This window comes from Artemia franciscana, chromosome 17 (genome assembly GCF_032884065.1).
Source record: "Artemia franciscana chromosome 17, ASM3288406v1, whole genome shotgun sequence".
Lineage (NCBI taxonomy): Eukaryota > Metazoa > Arthropoda > Branchiopoda > Anostraca > Artemiidae > Artemia > Artemia franciscana.
In genome coordinates, this window is record NC_088879.1 from 5,666,248 (window position 1) to 5,685,087 (window position 18,840).

The window sequence follows — 18,840 nt, forward strand, 5'->3', positions numbered from 1 at the left end:
TGGGAAAAAAGATAACAGAATCAACGTCCTTGACTTTGGGATTATTCAAGAAATAATTGAGGGACAAAGGTTGTCCTGTAATTGTGCCAAAATTTAAAAACTAGAAGATCTAATTAAAATATTACTTATTTACCTTTCCTGTGCTATACAAACAAAGGAAACTGTTAAACAGATTAAACCAAACAGACACGGGCGGAGGAGTTATCAGGAAGGGGAACTGGGTAAATTCTGGCCAAGGGTAGAAAATCAGGGCGATTATATCAAAACCATAGGGAATTATAACAAAGCTTAACAATCATGAGCTGTGTCTTCTGTGTTGTAAGTAAAAAAAATGACACGTGGCACAAACGTGAGCCAAAGGTGGCAAAACATTGAAACAATTATATGTAAAAGGAAATGATGCACTGCTATTTTTCCTCTGATTAAAGGACTTTTTCAGTGTCAAAAATTTCATGAAAAGGAAAAAAATGTAAAAACAAAAGCAACCAGTAAAAAATAGATTTTTTATATATAGAAACCTCTCAGGGGAAAACATTAGGGCAATTTATTTGTTAGCAAGGAGCAATTTCCCTTTATGTTATTAAAAAAAAAAATATTAAGTTATAGATTTTTTTCGTAAAGCCAAAATAACCTTCCCAATTCAGCAGAGTTTTCTGGTACATTTTCTCAATTTTAGTACAATAGGTTTTAGTACAATTTAGTACAATTTAAATTTAGTACAACTTTAGTATAAAAGTTTTAATTTTAGTCAATTTAATACGCGAAGTTAATACAAAGAAACGGAAGATCTATCTAAATAATCTTAAAAACCACAATGTCTTTCGACTCAAATGAAAAGGAATGACAATGTAATAACTGTAATAACTAGTAAAACATCTAATTAAGACAGTAAACCTTAGAAAAAACAAATTGTTTTGGAAGCACATAGGGATAACGGAATAGTGAATGAACTCTTTTATTTAACTACTAAATTACATAAACTATAAATACACACAACCGCTCGGGGAAGGCTCAAACAGCCTGATGTTGAACGGCTGCAATCCTCTGATTCTCAACCTAATTAATTAAAAAAACAAAGATTAAAGAAGGACAAAAACACTCTCACTCAATTACCCCTTAATACACGAATATACATAAATAAAGGCTAACAATAATAAAAAAAAATATATCCCCACTCCCAATAAATGTTTTTTAAATTTTACTTTACATGACCCAATATGTTCCGCCTCCCTAATGCCAGCTGGGATATCATTCCAAATAGCCGGAGCTATTTAAATCCTCTAGAGCCAAAACTGGCACATAGGATGTTAAATCAAAGTTTAAGTTGCTGGATCTTTTTCACAGGGACAAGTAGAAAAACTGTCTCCCAACTTTACGGTAGCGGGATCAAACCCTGGGTTGTATTGCCAAGCAGAGCATCAATCTACTGTGCTAACACAGGGTTATAAATGTGATATAAGTAAGTAAGTAAGACGGCACTAGACCCTTAAGGTCCAAACCGGCGGTGCTGATCTCCATTTCTTGGCCCTTCACCCAGGTAGTGCAACGGGGGGTTGGGGGCCAACCATCCAGTGCTTTCACACACCCTTCCTGCTTACCTTCGCCAGATTTCTCCACGTACCCATTTAGAGCTGAGCTTACAGAGTCACGCCACTGACCCCCGTCCCAAACTAAATAACTGGTCACAACTGGGAATGAACCCATGCCCCTTGGACACAGAATTCCCACGCCAGCGCGTCAACCCCTCAGTCAGGTATATGTGATATAACACTATTAATTAAGACACTGTAGTATATCTACGAAAAAATACGATGCTTCTCAGTGTCACCTCAAAAAACAAAAAACAAAAAAATATTCATTTTTAACCGGAACATATTTTGTGGCAATGACCTTTATAAGCGTTTGGAAGTAAAAACTAAACGCCTCATGGTTATATAAACAATCAAATATGATTGCACGACATCATCACACAAAAAGTAGAATCAACACATCCATCAAAGTATGTTTACAGGATTTCACACCTCATTTCACACGTGTTGCTCAATTGTTATAACTGAATCGTAACTTTGCATAATTATCTTTATTGCTTTGTTTTTGCAATTAAAAGAAAACGATTTTTTCAAAAGCTTACGGAAGAAAGTCATTTCAAGATTTCGTTCAAAAAACAATCAAACATTCACAAACCTTTTAATTTAATACGGGGTAAATATAAATGAATAAATATATATATATATATATATATATATATATATATATATTATATATATATATATATATATTATATATATATATATATATATATATATATATATACATAGTACCAGAATCTCAGCACGCTTCCGGTATATAAAGCACCGGGCACTCGACACGTGGCAGGCTTCTATACATGGATTCTCATTGTCGGTCTCATTGTCGCAGGTCTTCTAAACGCAGACAATTTGAGCCTTTTCTTGATGACACGACGTCCAAATGGACCTTAAATTAGAAGCAGTGTCTTTGTAAAATTACGGCTTCGTTTATTGGACCTTTAACTTTTGCCTCAGCTTGTTTTTTGTCATTATGAAAGAAACATCGCCGAACCCTTGTTTATTTAATTGTTCAGATGGTGGGACAAACAGTTCTTTTTCTTCCAACGATTTATCTAGTTCAGGTTTTTGATTTTTAAAGGTATGGTAGGCATTGATGACCACCTTTTTTCTTTTAATTATTAAGATGGTAGTACAAAAACTTCTTCTTTTGCCTCGGCTTGTCTTGTGTCATTATGAAAGACATATCGCCGAACCTTTGTTCAGGTGGTGGGACAAAACTTCTTTTTCTTCCAGCGGTTAATCTAGTCTAGGTTTTTGATTGTCAAAGGTATGGTAGGCATTGGTGACCTTACCCATGTCAAAATCCAAAACCCAATCATCATCGCTATCATTTCCAATTTGTTTTGTTCGTTTTATCTTGGCTTGTCTTTCGCCATCATGAAATACATATCTCCGAACCTTTGTTTTTTAACAAAGGTATGGTAGGCACTGATGACCTTATCCATGTCAAAATCTCAAACAAGCATCATCGCTATCATTTTCAATTTCGACACGTTTTGATTCTCGCTGTCCAGGTTGATTTTCAATGACTCGCTCACATGATCGATGTCGCATGTCTTCTAATCCCGTGTGTCTTTGCTCTTAATTTTCATTTTTAACTTGCTCACATGCTCGGTGTCACATGTCTTCTAACTGCGTGTGTCTTTGCTCTTCATTTTGATTTTTGACACACCGCGCTGTTCTTCTAACCGCGAGTGCGTATTTGCTATTCTTTTTCATTTTTGACTCGCTCACATGCTCGTTGTCACGTGTCTCCTAACTGCGCTTGTCTTGGCTCTTCATTTTCATTTTTGACACGCTCTAATTGTCGTTTTCGCATATAGTCTAACCGCCCGTGTTTTGCATTTCATTTTCATTTCTGGCACGTTTTTGGATTTTTATTACTTTATACAATTTAGCAGTGGTCTTTCCTTTAGCTGCCCGTATTGGTATTGTCGCAATTGATGGCGCTAATTTCGTTTTTTGGGCCTTCCAACAGACATCATCTATATATATAAAAATAAGTTGTCTGTGTGTGGATCTGTGGATGGATCAGGTGACGTCATGTTTGTTCGCATATGACGTCTGAATTATTTCACACTAATACAAAAGAAGAAAAAAACTAAAAAGGTAAAAACTACAAAAAAAACTAAAAAGAAAAAAAAACTAAAAAAGCTAAAAAACTAAAAAAAACTAAAAAAAGGTAAAAATCTAATAACTAAAAAAAAAAAACTGAAAAAAATAAAAAAAAGGCAAAAACTACAAAAAAATAAAAACTAATAAAAAAACTAAAAAAGCTAAAAAACTAAAAAAACTAAAAAAACTAAAAAAGGTAAAAAACTAAAAAAAACTAAAAACTAAAAAAGAAAAAAACTAAAAAAAAGGAAAAAACTGAAAAATAAAAGAGAAAAAGAAAACTAAAAAAATATGAATAAATATATATATAAAAATAAGTTGTTTGTGGGTTATGTCTGTCTGTCTGTCTGTCGAGTGACGTCGTGTTTGTCCGCATATGACCTCTGAATTATTTCACACTAATACAAAAGAAGAAAAAAAACTAAAAAAGGTAAAAACTACAAAAAAAAACTAAAAAGAAAAAAAACTAAAAAAGCTAAAAAACTAAAAAAAACTAAAAAAAGGTAAAAAACTAAAAACTAAAAAAAACTGAAAAAACTAAAAAAAAGGCAAAAACTAAAAAAAAACTAAAAACTAATAAAAAAACTAAAAAAGCTAAAAAACCAAAAAAACTAAAAAAACTAAAAAAAGGTAAAAAAACAAAAAAAACTAAAAACTAAAAAAGAAAAAACTAAAAAAAAAAGGAAAAAACTGAAAAATAAGAGAAAAAGAAAACTAAAAAAATATTAATAAATATAAAAAATATAAATATAAATATAATATAAATTAGCAATCAAGCACCGAGACACAAATGACGACCGGGACACAGGGAGTATAAATGACGACCAGGACATAAGTAAAAAAAAAAAACTAAAAAAACTACAAAAATGGTAAAAACTACAAAAAAACTAAAAACTAATAAAAAAACTAAAAAATCTAAAAATCTAAATAAACTAAAAAAGAAAAAAAAGAAAAAAGGAAAAAAATAAAGGAGAAAAACAAAACTAAAAAACGAATGTATATACAGACCGGGACACCGGGATACAAATGACGACCGGGACACAGGGAATATAAATGACGACCGGGACACAGGGACATAACTACAAAGGGGACGCCGGGGTGCACAGGGGGATATATAAATGACGATGGCGACTCAGGGAATGGTCGATTAGCAATCACCATCAACAAAGCTCAAGGGCAATCATTAGAATCATGAGGTATAGATCTGAATACGGATTGTTTTCCCATGGACCATTATATGTTGCATGTTCAAGAGTCGGTAAACCTGACAATCTATTTATATGCACAGACAATGGGACAGCAAAGAATGTTGTATATTCGCAAGTTTTACGTAGTTAAAAACATATATATATATATATATATATATATATATATATATATATATATATATATATATATATATATATATATATATATATATATATATATATATCTATATTCACAGGTGGGACATAGGGACACAACTACAATGGCGCGTAACTAATATGGCGCGTAACGACTTACGCGCGCGGGGGGGCTTGGGGGGGGCGCGAAGCGCCCCCACCAACTAGGTGTTGGGGTGGCGCGAAGCGCCACCCCAACAGCTAGTATTATATAAATAACTGATACGTTGGAAACTCAACAATCTCATTTATGCTATGCACAACATTATATAAGAAAATGCTTATATGATGTCATAAGGAATGATTACATGATGAACTAACACAGTACATGACATCATTTGGAAAAAACAAAGTTAAGGTTCTTGACGAGTTTTCTCGGACTTCCGACCTATCTAGATCTTTTTTTTATGCGAGAATGTCCCAAGAAACCAATTTTCCCGAAAAAATATGGAGCCGATTTCTAGAAAAAAAATAGATAGAAACAACATTTAAAGTTTTGGAAATCCTCTCTTGTTGTACGATTGTGTACGAACATAAGGACATACTTTTACTTTGACCATCTTTTTGCCGATGATGGGAAGCCGTTTTCCGGAAGTACCTGATATCAGAAAAGATCTTCAGTTTAACGCAGTTGTCTTTGGGAATCAACAGATTGTTAAGGTTTGAATTTTAAGGATAAGAAACTTTGTCAAATTTGACTTGTTAATTTTGCTTAATCCTTTAAATAATTCAACGTGGCAACACTGGCAAAAATATGATAATGTATTTAAAATTTCAAAATTTCTAAACTGTTAACTTGTTTTCTAACCTAGACATAGTTCCCCAACTGGCCAACGCATAATGCGATAACAGTGCCTTGTCACGACGGCCTCTGCAGAGCTTGCGGTCACGGGTCTTCCAAAGATGTTCCCACCGCTGAAGCACCCTTCTCGAGGCATCACTCCTTCTAATACCAGGGAAACCTAGTACCAGACACCATGGGGGAGTCTGCCATCGCCTATACGGATCATGTGGTCCCAACTCCACCATTTACAACATAGTTGTAGCAACAATGTTCAGAAATTTGTGGATCTGGACACAGTTTTCCCCTGAACTATCAATGGTTGCTTTATTCTTTCACGTATGGATCTGTTCCCATTCCTGTCAGACCAGTGGCTTCTCAAGATGCGCCGAAAGCAGTTATTTTTGAGCTTCGAGGGGGCACCATTTTCCGCCACCCGTTGTACATCTCACAACGCCAGGCTTAGAGCGTATTCCACCACACTTGGCACGCACAACTTGGTGTAAAGGACTTCTAAAAGTGAGTGCCCCACTAATGAGTGAGTGAGTCTAAATTGAGTGAGAGCCTAATTGAGAGTGAGAGCCCACTAAATTGAGTGAGAGCCTAATTTGCTCAGTTCGAAAAAAGAGGACAAAATGATGTGAACAAAAATGAAGTGAAGCACGTATTTCTCTTTTAAACTAAAAATACTAAATAGATGCAACTGAAATTTCATCCAGTTGGTTAGCTTTTTTTTTCAAGTCTCCTTTTGGAAATAAGGAATGTTTAGATGGTTGTATGATAACATACTCTGCTAAAAAAAGGAGGGGGGCAAAAGTGTGATAGAAATAATCTCTCTGTATTCTATATTCTGGAACAAATCCGTGGAACAGCCCACAATTTTGATATTTTCATACATTCCTGTTTTAAAGCAATAAAAAAGATGAAAAAATAACCAGTTATAAGTTCTTAGTAGCAATGATAACTTGCCCATTTCAAAAAAAAGGTCCAAAATGAGGTAGAGGAAATATGGGGTGAAGCATGTAATTCATGTTTAAAACAAAGATAGCAATAAGATACAGCTGAAATTTCACCAATTTGGTATTTCTTTTTTTCAGATTTTGAAAGTGAGAATGTTAAGATCCCTGTAATGGCAACATACTTTGTTAAAAACGAGGCAATGGCTATGGAAGTGATCTCTCCCTCTCTGAATTCTAAAGCTGGAGCAACCCAAAATTTAGACTTTTTTGAACTTATATTTTAGATTAAAAAAAAGATGAAAAAAGCACTAACCGGTTCTAAATTCTTAGCAGCGATGATAACTTGCTCAGTTCGAAAAAAGGGGGCAAAATTGCTATCAAAGTAGTCTTTCTCTACTCTAGAACGGCTTTCCGGTGCAGCCCACAATTCGACAGGATCAATAGTTACTTTCACGTAAACAACGCAACAAGAAAGGGCAACAGATAACGCAACACCAATAATCAACACGAAGATGGCATATCTTGCACAAACTGAAAAATTAATTAAGGTTTAACATTGAAAATCAGCTGCAGATATTTAAAGGCGAAAAAAAAACATATTAAACATATTAAAACACGTAAATTTTACATTATAACAAAAAACCGTCTTACGGTTGTTAACAAGCAGTTTTTTAGTTTTATGTCTGCATCAAATATAAGGCCAAAATAATTATGATATGGAAAGATCAATTCCTTAATCATATAATTTGAGTTTATTTTCCCATCACCTTTGGGTAATATAGCCCCTTAATTTTCAATTCTTGAGATGCGTTCCAAATCAATAGTTACACTTTAGCGCACACAACGCAATAAGAAATAGAAACTGATTATATTGCGCTAATAATCAAGTAATTCAAAAAACGCTATGTTAGAACACATAATTTTTACAGGATCACGATAAACTTCTTGTCCTTTTTTACTGTTATTAACGGCAGTTTTTTGCCATTTTTACATAGGGTAAAAATAATTTTGATATAAAAAGCTTCTTTTTAAATTATGGGACTTCAGGTCCTTTACACCTCACCCTTGGACAATATAGTCCCTTCGTTTTTCATTCTTATGTTACTTTTAAGAAGTGGGTCTTAGGGCATATGAGACTAGAAATCAAACCTTAACCATTAGACTCTGTAAGTTTAAAACCCATACCCATTGAATTTTAGCTACTTGGAATAGTCAGTAGAAGAAATACAACCCGTCGTCTGTAATTGTTCTCCTACTCTAAAAAGAGTCAGTGTTGGCTTGAAACCGAATCATTTAGTCATTTTATAAAGCCATATTATTTTTTATAGCCCCATTATTTAGCAGCATATTTTTTTATGTTTGTCTTTTTTTTTATTCAGCTACGAGACATCGTTTTGCACCGTACAGTGGGGTGTAATGTCATTGTCTTACTTTTGTGACACCTTTCGTTGATGAATACAAATCTTTGAAAGTAAAAAGCACCGTACAGTGGGTTTTGCACCGTACAGTGCAAAAGTTTTGCACCGTACAGTGGGGTGTAATGTCATTGTCTTACTTTTTGTGACACCTTTCGTTGATGAATACAAATCTTTATGGTTGGGTCCTTTCCAGAGCTGGCAGGATAACGGTTTTTTTTCCAATTTTGAGTTCAGATGTTAATAGCAGCGTTTCCAACGCGGTAGAATTGTATCGTTTTAGTTACAATTTAGAGATTCGGGTATAATGCGGTACATTTGGAAATTTTTGGTACAATACATATTTTCAAGCACATATTCGTTTTACTCGTGCCTTTCTGGCTTGGGTATCTGTTCAAGTTTTAGTTTATCGAAAATTTTCTCTTGGTTACCACAAATTTTTGACGTGCTGTTCAGGAGGAACAAATTAATCTCTTTTGGTACAATTTCAATTGCAAAACTGGTATGATTGATATTATAGCGTTGCGCTGATTGGCAGAGTAAGCTTTTTTCAAACGGTTTTTATGTTTTGAAATATTAAGATATTTCTAGAAGCATGAAAAAAAAACAAGTCCTTTCGAATTTTACTCTTTTTCGACCTTAAGCTACTAAGTAAACTAAATAACTCAGTAAACAAATTAATACTTATGTGGGGTAAAGATAAGACATTTTTATTTTTGTCCACATATAAATATATAAACAGGAAACGGAAAAAATAAATGATAAAGACAAATTGCACTTCTACAACTAAAATACAGAAAGCAGAATATAAAACAAAAAATATATATTTCTCTTTGGAAACATGGCTCCCTTGTACAGCCACAACAACCAGCGGATCAGAAACTGAATATTTTTCTTAATTAAAAATCTAAAAACATACCTGGCAACTTAACTGAATAAGTAAATATTATAAGTAATACTGGTAAGAACCTGAGCGAACCTTGAACTGCTCAGTCTTCGATAGAGGATACACAAAGGCGAAACTTCAAGCACAAAGGGCGGAGCCATGACACTATACGGTTTAGCCAATACACGCTCGCTAAGAATAAACTGTAGTGCAGAGAGCTTAGCTCAGCTGGCATGGAAGCCAGCGGCTGCGTGCTCCAGCGAAAGTGTTCGTGGGCTGTGGTTATCTTAGTTTTTAATAGCCACTTTTTTGGAAGGTCACGGCTTTACGCCACCAGTGGTCCCTATTGATTACGAGAAGCGTTTTCACCCTAGATTTTCGCATTTCTCCTTAGACTTTAAAAAACTTTATTTGGTATTTCGATTCAACAAAGCCCTTTTTTGGTATTTGCATTAAAAAAAAAAAGAAAATTAATGCCCCCTTCCCTAAATGTTGAAAAGTATATTTTTCCTTCTCATTTTTCTGTATTTTGCTTGTCTTTAGTTATCCTTTTTTCCTTTTGTGTTATTCTGTACGTTTTGTTATTGTTTATCTATGTATGTTTATTATCATGTTTGTACATATACATGTATTATACAAATATATAGTACAAATATACGTATTACAATGCATATATATATAACAGTAAATATATATGTATTTATTTTGTATAGTCGTTTTGCTGGGACAAAATGTTGAGTTGGACTAAATAACGCTTCAACAATTAATTAAACTAAGTAGATACTCAAGGGAAGGCCGGATTCCAGAAATATCATCCTATATTTTTCATACAATCCCCCTGTTTAGGGTTGTTGAGAAAATTCCTCCCCCCTCTTGACTGAAGTCCCCTGAGATAATTCATCAGCTTAGCCATTTTTATTCGATAGTTATGTTTCGCAATATTATCTCGATGCTGCTATTCACGTTTAATAAAAGTGAAGAAAAAAAGTAACTATTTAAAAGACAATTAGTGTTTCCAACCGAATTAAAGAACAAAGAGCCAACCTGAAAATGGAGCAGTAAGTGTTGACCGTCATAAGAAATGATGTCATAAAACTGATTTATGATGTCATAGAATTAAGAAATTATCTATGATGTCATAAAGTTGGCCCATGCTTAAGAGTTGACCGTCGCACTAAAACGTTGTCTTAAATTTATAGAATTTATTTTATCCTTTGTCTTTTTTAGCATCATAGATAAAAGGATCGGTACGGATTATCCTTCGACTTTAGGAGCCAAACTTCGGAGTCGAACTTTGGCATTTGAAATTTTAGGAGTCAGAGGCACATCATCGAAAATGAGAATGCGTGTTTATTATCCTAAAACTTTAGCAGCCAAAAATTTGGAGTTGGAAATTTTAGAAGTCGGTGTAATTTCATCAAAAATAAAAGGGTCGGTACGGATTATCCTAAGACTTCGAGAGCCAAACTTTTTTTTGAGCCAAAAAATGTCATTTGCATATGATCCCGGAAAAAAGTCTTAGATCTGCAAAATTATTTCATCAATTTAGGGCACATCCTCGTCAAGCCTACATCATATTTCTACAAAGGTCAACTTGTTTTCCAAACATATCAATACGTATTAAACGTATAAAATAAGCATAAATATATTAATGCGAGATTACCTCGAGACATAAATCGTTACTGAAGATTGCAACTACTGTATCGTTCCATTGAAAATGCTTCGTTTCTTATATTAATTAAATTAAAAACAAGCTTTTTAAACTGAAAGTAAGGGGCAAGATCAAGACTTAAAACAAACATAAATTATTCCGTATATAAGGGGGGGTGTCCCTTCCACAGCCCTTAATTTTTAAGCTAAAGTCTTGAAGCTCTTTAAAACCATGCCAGGAAATCCCCCTACCCGAATAAAGTTTCCTTTTGAAAATTCCCCTGGAAACTTTTCTCCTCACAGAAAACATCCTCCATGGACCCCTCCCCCCACAAAAAAAAGAAGAAAAAATCCATAAATTTTACAATGAAACTACTATATGTGAACAATGGACAAATTGCGAAACTGACAACCCTTTCCCCAAGGATTATGGGGTGTCCCGTCATCCCCAAAGGATACTTTCCTCCTCACAGAAAACATTCTCTGTGGACCCCCCCCCAAAAAAAAATCCATAAATTTTGCAATAAAACTACTATATGTGAACAACGGATAAATTGCAAAACTTACAACCTTTTCCCCAAGGATTATGGGGTGACACGCTATCCCCAAAGGCATAATTACTGGACATTGCAACTATGTTGGATCAAATGGCTATCGCAAATTCTGGATAACATGTTTTTTTGGGGGGAAAGAGGCATAGCAGGGGGCAAGTCACCCTCCAATCTTTTTGGCCACTTAAAAAGGACACTAGAACTTTTGATTTCAGTTCAAATAAACACTAATCCCGATCTTCAAGAACCATTGATTCGATAAGATTACCCCTGGAGAAAAAAAAAGAAATAAACACCCATACGTGACTTTTCTTCTCACAAAAGATACAAATTTCCATAGTTTTGTAGATAGGAGCTTTGAACCTCTAAAACAGAGTTCTCTGATACGCTGAATCTGTTGGTGAGATTTTCATTAAGATCGCTTAACGTTTTGGAGGTATTTCCTCTCTTTTTCAAAATTCAAGAAAGTTTTCTCAGCCTCATAGCTTTCGATGGGTAACATTAAACTTAATAAATTTTATATATATGGAATTAGCAAATTCCACAAGCATTTGCATAAAAAGTAGATTCTTTTGATATTATATCTATTGTTATCAGAATCCCGTTTTTTAAAGTTTCAGTTACTATTGGGCCGAATCACTCTTTACTTACAGCTCGTTACAATAAACTGTTTGATACGTATCAAAACTGTCAAAAGTATAAAATATGCATAAAATGTATTAAAACATTAAAATGTATTACAAAATGTATAAAATGTATTAAAATGTTATTATGTGTCGATTATATCGACACATAAATTAGGCCTAATGCTGAAGATTGGAATTACCATATTTTTCTACTAAAAATTCATTAATTCTTAGGAATGAAAGTAAAAGCTAAAAAAAAATTGGTTTACCTTCACCCCAAGAAGAAAAAACGGTTTCAAAAAACTTTTCTAAGTTTGCACCAAGCTTCTCTCTGAAAGTTATATCGTCATCAGTAGTAACACTTGAACTTGAAGAAACTGTGTGATGAAGAACAGCGTGGGGCTCGTTTACAACTAAAAACCGACAAATCAAATCAATCCACGAACAAATCATATGTTTAAAGAAGAAATAAATGCAATACTATCAGGATAGGCCGTATATAGGGTGGAGGGGTTTTACCGGGTTTCCCCACCACGTAATTTCTGTCCGACTTGTAAAAAAGTAACAAAATACATATGAACAAATTTTTTACGTGCTTTGTAATTTTTTTGTGCCTCCCACTTCCCGGGCAAAAACCCTGGATACGCCCTGGCTATCAGGAGAGGACACCAAATTGTTATCAATCCAAAATTTCGAGAGAGGGATAAGAGAATAATTCCTGCATGCGCTTATAATTTCCTGATTGTGCATTAAAAAAAGTGTGAAATATGAGAAAAAAAAAGAAAATTAAAGTGATAAATGGAAATGAAAAAAGCTAAGAGACAAACAGCTAAGTGACTATGATCTTCCATTGAGACATAGAAAAAAAAACACGACTAAATTAATGTACGCAAAACATGATATTTTGCACTGCCTCCAAAAAAAACAAAGCAAAGGGAAAAAAAACAAAAGACTAACCACTTAAAACTATTTCTTGTACATAAATAATAATTTTTAGATTAAATATTTCGTATTTAGTAATTTAAAACTATTACAAACGGAATACTATGGGTTTATTTAAATGCAGACAATCTTATCTTGTGAAATAGAAAGACTTCCCGAAGTGAAATTCACGCATCCCTTATCGCCAGCGGTGTAGCTATGCTTTTCAGTGCGTTCAGGAAGACAATTATCATTAACCATTATTACTCATTTGTTATTATTTGCGTTTCAAAGCATCAGATAATAAAAACTAAATGCTTGGTCAATTTTTTTTATTATAATTGCGTAAACGAACTAAAATGTATTTTTTTGGCTTATTATAAGGGATTGAATTTGCTTTTGTCAGGTATTTTATGTTGATGGCAATAACAAATAATTAATTATAATTAGTTTGACAATTGGCTTTTGGAAGTTGTATTTCCAGCTTTAGTCGCTCTTATGAAGGAAAATTATCTAAGGTAGTCATTTTTTGTACTGTTACCCTTCATGCGTTACCTGCTACCCTTAACTGTTACCCGTTACTTCCTTACGTAATACATTCCTTCCGAAGATTTTTTTTTTCAAGGAAAGACATTATTAAGAGGACGCAGTACGTTAAAGGATCACGCTATCTCGTCCGTTTAGACTTTTTTAGGTTGCTATAACTTGCAGTGTTTGGATAAGAGATCCGTAAAAACGACACACAACTAAAAGCCAACACATATTTTCCCAGAAATAAACCATTAAAATTCTCGGGTTTTGCGCCCGAGATAGAAATATATAATTTTAACGAGACTTATCATCAAAAAGTGTCGATTTTAATTTTTTTCGATTAAAGGGAGCAGAATTTTCTTTTTAAAAATTCAGGAAAGGGTACTCCCTGAAATTTTTAAGAAAGTGTTAATTTTAGTTTTTTCGATTTAAGGGAGCAGAATTTTCTTTTTAAAAATTCAGGAAAGGCAATTTTGCCAGTTGGGGAGTTCTTTGTCGTGTCGCCTGCATTGATTGACTAGCTTGTCGGAATAAGGGACATAAAATTTCACTATCTTTTCAGTCTTCACAATCAAACCAATTTCGACAGCTAACGATGATAGTTAGTCCCCTGGGAAACATTAAAAAATGGGTCATTTGTCTTTGCGACGGTTAGCCGACGCGGATGCTCGCAAAATGATCTTAAAATCCTCTTTTTTTTCAACTTATTCCTATTTATTTCAACAGCATACATTCAATAATTCACGTTTGATTTTTATTTTGCACCGGCAACACAACAGAAAGTAAAATATAATAAAAAAAAACTTTAACACAATCTATGAAAAAAAAAAATGATGTAGCACAAAGATACTACATATGGTTGAAACCTGCCAGATGGGGATTTCCCAGAGCACTAATGGGCGTTAAACTTTCCCAGATTTGAAAACTCAATGTATAAACTAATAAACGTTTACTTAAACAAAGGATGAATGTCTTTAGTTCAGAAAGTACCTCACAGAATTTCAACATCACGAAAACTTTTTGCGCAGTTTCAACATATGTCGAAATTGTGCGTAGTTTCAACATATTTTTTATTTTGATCTAAAACTCTCCAATCAAAATATTACAAAAATAAAGTTGCAAAATTTAGGTTGGAAATTAGGATCTGAAAGCCTAAAGAAAATTTGAAAGGCCAAATAAAAGCAAAATAAACAAACACATGCATACAACAACCCAATGACATCTATTTATTATTATGAACCTACACTGATTCAAGCTGTCGGATTCAGACAGAATTTGGGTGGCATCGTCATCTTCCGGTGCAACACGGTTACCGACACCAGCCAGACGGCGTATAGATATAAAACCAACACCATTTCCGTGAAAGATTGGAACACCTGCATTAAGCATTCAAGTGATAATGTTAAATAGCCAAAGCCAAGAAATAAGCACTTGAGAATAGCAAGAAAAAAGAGAGAAAAAATAAATAAAATATATTAATCAGACTAAGATATGTCCCAAATACCAATATATATATATATATATATATATATATATATATATATATATATATATATATATATATATATATATATATATATATATATATATATATGTAAGAAGTTGAGAAAAGCAAAAGGAAGGGAAAGAACAAAAGAAAAACAGAGAGGGAGAGAGAAAGAAAGAGCGTTACAGAAATGACGATAGAAGCTAGCAGAATCTTAGTCTTTAGTCTCCTGTTCATTCTATAGGATTTCATCCCCTTTCAATATATAAAGGTAAGGTAAAGGATACGGCATTAGACTTTACAGTCCGCACCGGCGGTGCTGATCTCCGTTTCTTGGCCCTTCAGCCAGGAAGTGCAATGGGGGGTTGGGGGCCAGCCATCCTGTGCTTTCGCACACCCTTCCTGTTTACCTTCCCCAGATTTCTCCAGGTACCCATTTAGAGCTGGGTCGATTCTGACTATAGATATATATTATTATTATTAGATATATATTAGATATTATTATTATGATATTATTATTAGATATTATTATAGATATTATAAGATATATATTAGAGCTGGGTCGATATATATTGAAGTTGAGAAAAGCAAATGGGACAGGGGCAACAAGAGAGACAGAGAGAAGATGAGAGAGAGAGAGAGAGTGAGACAGAGAAAGAGAGAGAGAGGAGGAGGAGGAGAGAGAGAAACTTTATAGCCATTAGGTAATTTTTGAAATTGTGAATAAAAAAGAGGGTGCAGTTGGCAGTAAGTATAGGCCAATTGAATCCGAAACTTTGATTTTTCTTACATCTCTACCCATATAAAGTAAAAAAAAGGTCAGACTTAAATAAAAAAGATTTTGTTAAGAAATGAATATTTTATTAAGACTTGAATTTTTTTTAGAATTTGACCAGAATTTTTTTGGGGACAGGAGGGGGCACTAATCAAGATTTCTCCCCGGGCACAAATGGGCAAAACCGCCACTATCTAAAATCTAAGGGCAGAACTGATTTCCGCATCGCTGATACAATTAACAAAAATTAGTTTTCAAGCTGTTTCCGCGTAGCCAAGTAATAAGAAATTAGATTTCACCGGTTTGCAATTTAAGATCGATGGTGGCAAAATAATTGGCTAATAAGAGTGATTTGTAAGCAATGATTTGCAATGCAAAATGTATTTCCTTAATAATGTCTGCTCAATGGCAGTTCTTCATGATAAAAAAATTGATCCTTCTTCTTAATTTCAAAGACAAACTCATAGGGTAAAAAGAGACTGCTTAGCTAAGCTGCCAGAGTAATAGCCCACAAGTAATGGCCTATAACCAATAAGAGCACAAAGTAGCTCGAGGCTTATCCTCCAGTGAGGTCTTTCAGCTCCATTTAGGGATACCCGGCTTTTAAATTTGTGGTAATCAATTCACATTATCAATCTATGAACTGGATTAGAAGACTGGAAGCCAAGGTAATGACCGTGGTCAAAGATTGTTCTAAAACGTGGATGCTTTAAAAAGCTGGGAAAATTTGTTTAATGTTTTCCAGTGGGGTTTTCTGGAGGTAACCTCTGTATCAGTTTGACTAACCCTCAATCCAACAAAAAGCCGTACAGTAAATGTGGTTCGATATCGCTTTCTAGGGCGTGATGATAGAAAGGTTGAGAATGCTAGGCCACGTTTTAGTGACGATAGATGATAGATTCACAAACCACCTAGGACCAAACGTATAGCATGGAGTGCCCCCCTAATGGATGGGAGGAGATCATAATGAAGGAATTAAAGGAAATTGGAAGTTCATGGAGTGGAGAAAGAATGTGCGCAGATGAGTTGGCCTCAGCTGGCTTGGTGCTGCAGTGAGCAGTTAGTATCAAAATTGTATTTGTTATTACAGCCAATTATTTTGCGTTCCGTAATTTACATTCTGTTTCTTATTAATTAAAACGGCGTCATGAAGCCCCACGTCTTAATTTCTTTGCAATCAGTCAACATGGAAAGAACTCTATTACAATGGAACCTGGAGGAAAATATAGCTTTCAATATAATAGATACACCCATTTTTCTTTTTTAAGGCAATGTCCAATCACACGGAGTTCATATAAGGTTTTGTTAAAAGACAAAAGGATTTCCAACTTGACATTTTTTCGAGAATTTCCATAGGTTTTTTTTAGAACGGAAGATTCTGATAAAACTTTCAAAGCTTTTAAACAACGTATAATTTTTTTTTTTTTAATTCAAAGTTAAATTATTTTCGTACTTTAAGGAAATTCTCATAAAAATACAATACGTCTGAACTTCGCAATAATACTCAAAAACGTCTCCAACTAGTTTAGCCCTTAAGAAAAAAAAAAGCTCAAAACAAATTTATGTTTCATTCAAATTAAGAGCAGAATATCAAATTTTAACTTGTACCGTTCAAGTAACTGATTTTTTTTTTTATCGTGCTTATGATCCACACATAGAAAATACCTTGACATGCTTCCGGTTTTAAATTGTGCGTGAATAACAAAAACAAGCTTAATTTAAAAGAGCCTTGGAAGTTTTAAAAATTTACGCAATGTTCCTTAAATGTTCCATATTTAAAGCTGGTTCACACTGTCATTCTATAGCTTAAGCTACTTAACATAGAATTGTAAAATGGTTTATGGTTGGTCAGTCATAAATGATCCTCCGATCAGAATCAAGTTTGCAATCTTACACATCTTAAGTAAACCCAGTGTTAACCATCTTTCATACTACGTACACAATTTTCTATGCTTACGTGATTAGATTACGTTAAGCATGATCTTCCGCATTTGAATAATTCCTTTCATATTACGCTACAGTAAAAATCCATAAAACCATCATAACAATTGTCTAAAATCATCATAATCAAACCATTTAAAATTAAAAATGTGGAATGGAAATGAAGATTCACCCTCGGATCTCGTGTGATGAAAAGACGGGTAAAACACTTTCTAGAAGGAGTTTACTGATTTATTTTTTATTTTGTGATTGCTCATCCTTGATTGGTTAAAATTCCACTTTATTGCTCTTATGTTGACTTCCGTAACGAAACCTAAACATTGAAGGCTTAATTTTTATTCAACAATCTTTAAATACTCCATTTTAAACTATGATTTAATGCTACTTTTTCCTTGTGTATCGTTTTGTCTTTTTGTTTAGATGATTTGACTTAAATTTTTTTTCTCCCCGTTGATAAAAACTCCTGGACATGGAGATGGAATATTCGGACTTTATTGTTTGAAATTTTGTTTTTGTTTTGTTTTGTTCCACTGTCTTACTTAAATTATACCCGTTTTCTCTGTCTTAAACCTGCTTCACATTGTCATTCCGTACCATAGGCTACTTGAAAGTAAAACAATTCAAAATAGGGATGAAACCTTTTTATTGACAGTGAACAGAAATAAAACAGTTCACTGTCAATAAAAAGGTTTCATCCCTATTTTGAACTGTTTTACTTTCGTCATGGAAAGGCAGTGTGGTCTTCGAAGTTATCTACATAGACTACTTAAAGTAGGATTATAAAATCATCTGTGATTGGTCAGCTAAAAATAATCATCCAATCAGAACCCAGTTTGCATTCATACGGAACTTATGTAAACCAATATTAATCGGTTTTAATACTACTTCCGTCATTTTCTATGTTAAGTGGTTAAGTCACGGTAAGTCAGGTGTTACGTTTCACACTTAAGTCATTTCACACTCGGCTACGGCTATGCTAAATGCATAAAACCAACAAGACCATCACCTAAATTTATCACAATCAACATAGCCAACTAATCAAAAATTAAAATCTGGAAAGGCGATGAGGATTTAAGCTCTGATGATTATCTTTTGTAATAAAAAGATACAGCGAAATGCTTTCTATAAAAAGTTCATTAATTTATATTAAGTATTTATTAATTGCCGAAATTGATAAATATTATGTAAAACCTTAAGTCATGCCAGCGTGAAAAATCCTATGGTGTAACGTG

General features: G+C 33.8%; 1 pseudogene; it reads right to left on the bottom strand.

Moving 5' to 3' along the window:
* LOC136037737 (NPC intracellular cholesterol transporter 1-like) overlaps window positions 1-18,840 on the bottom strand; it is a 131,246-nt pseudogene that overhangs the window by 70,126 nt on the left and 42,280 nt on the right.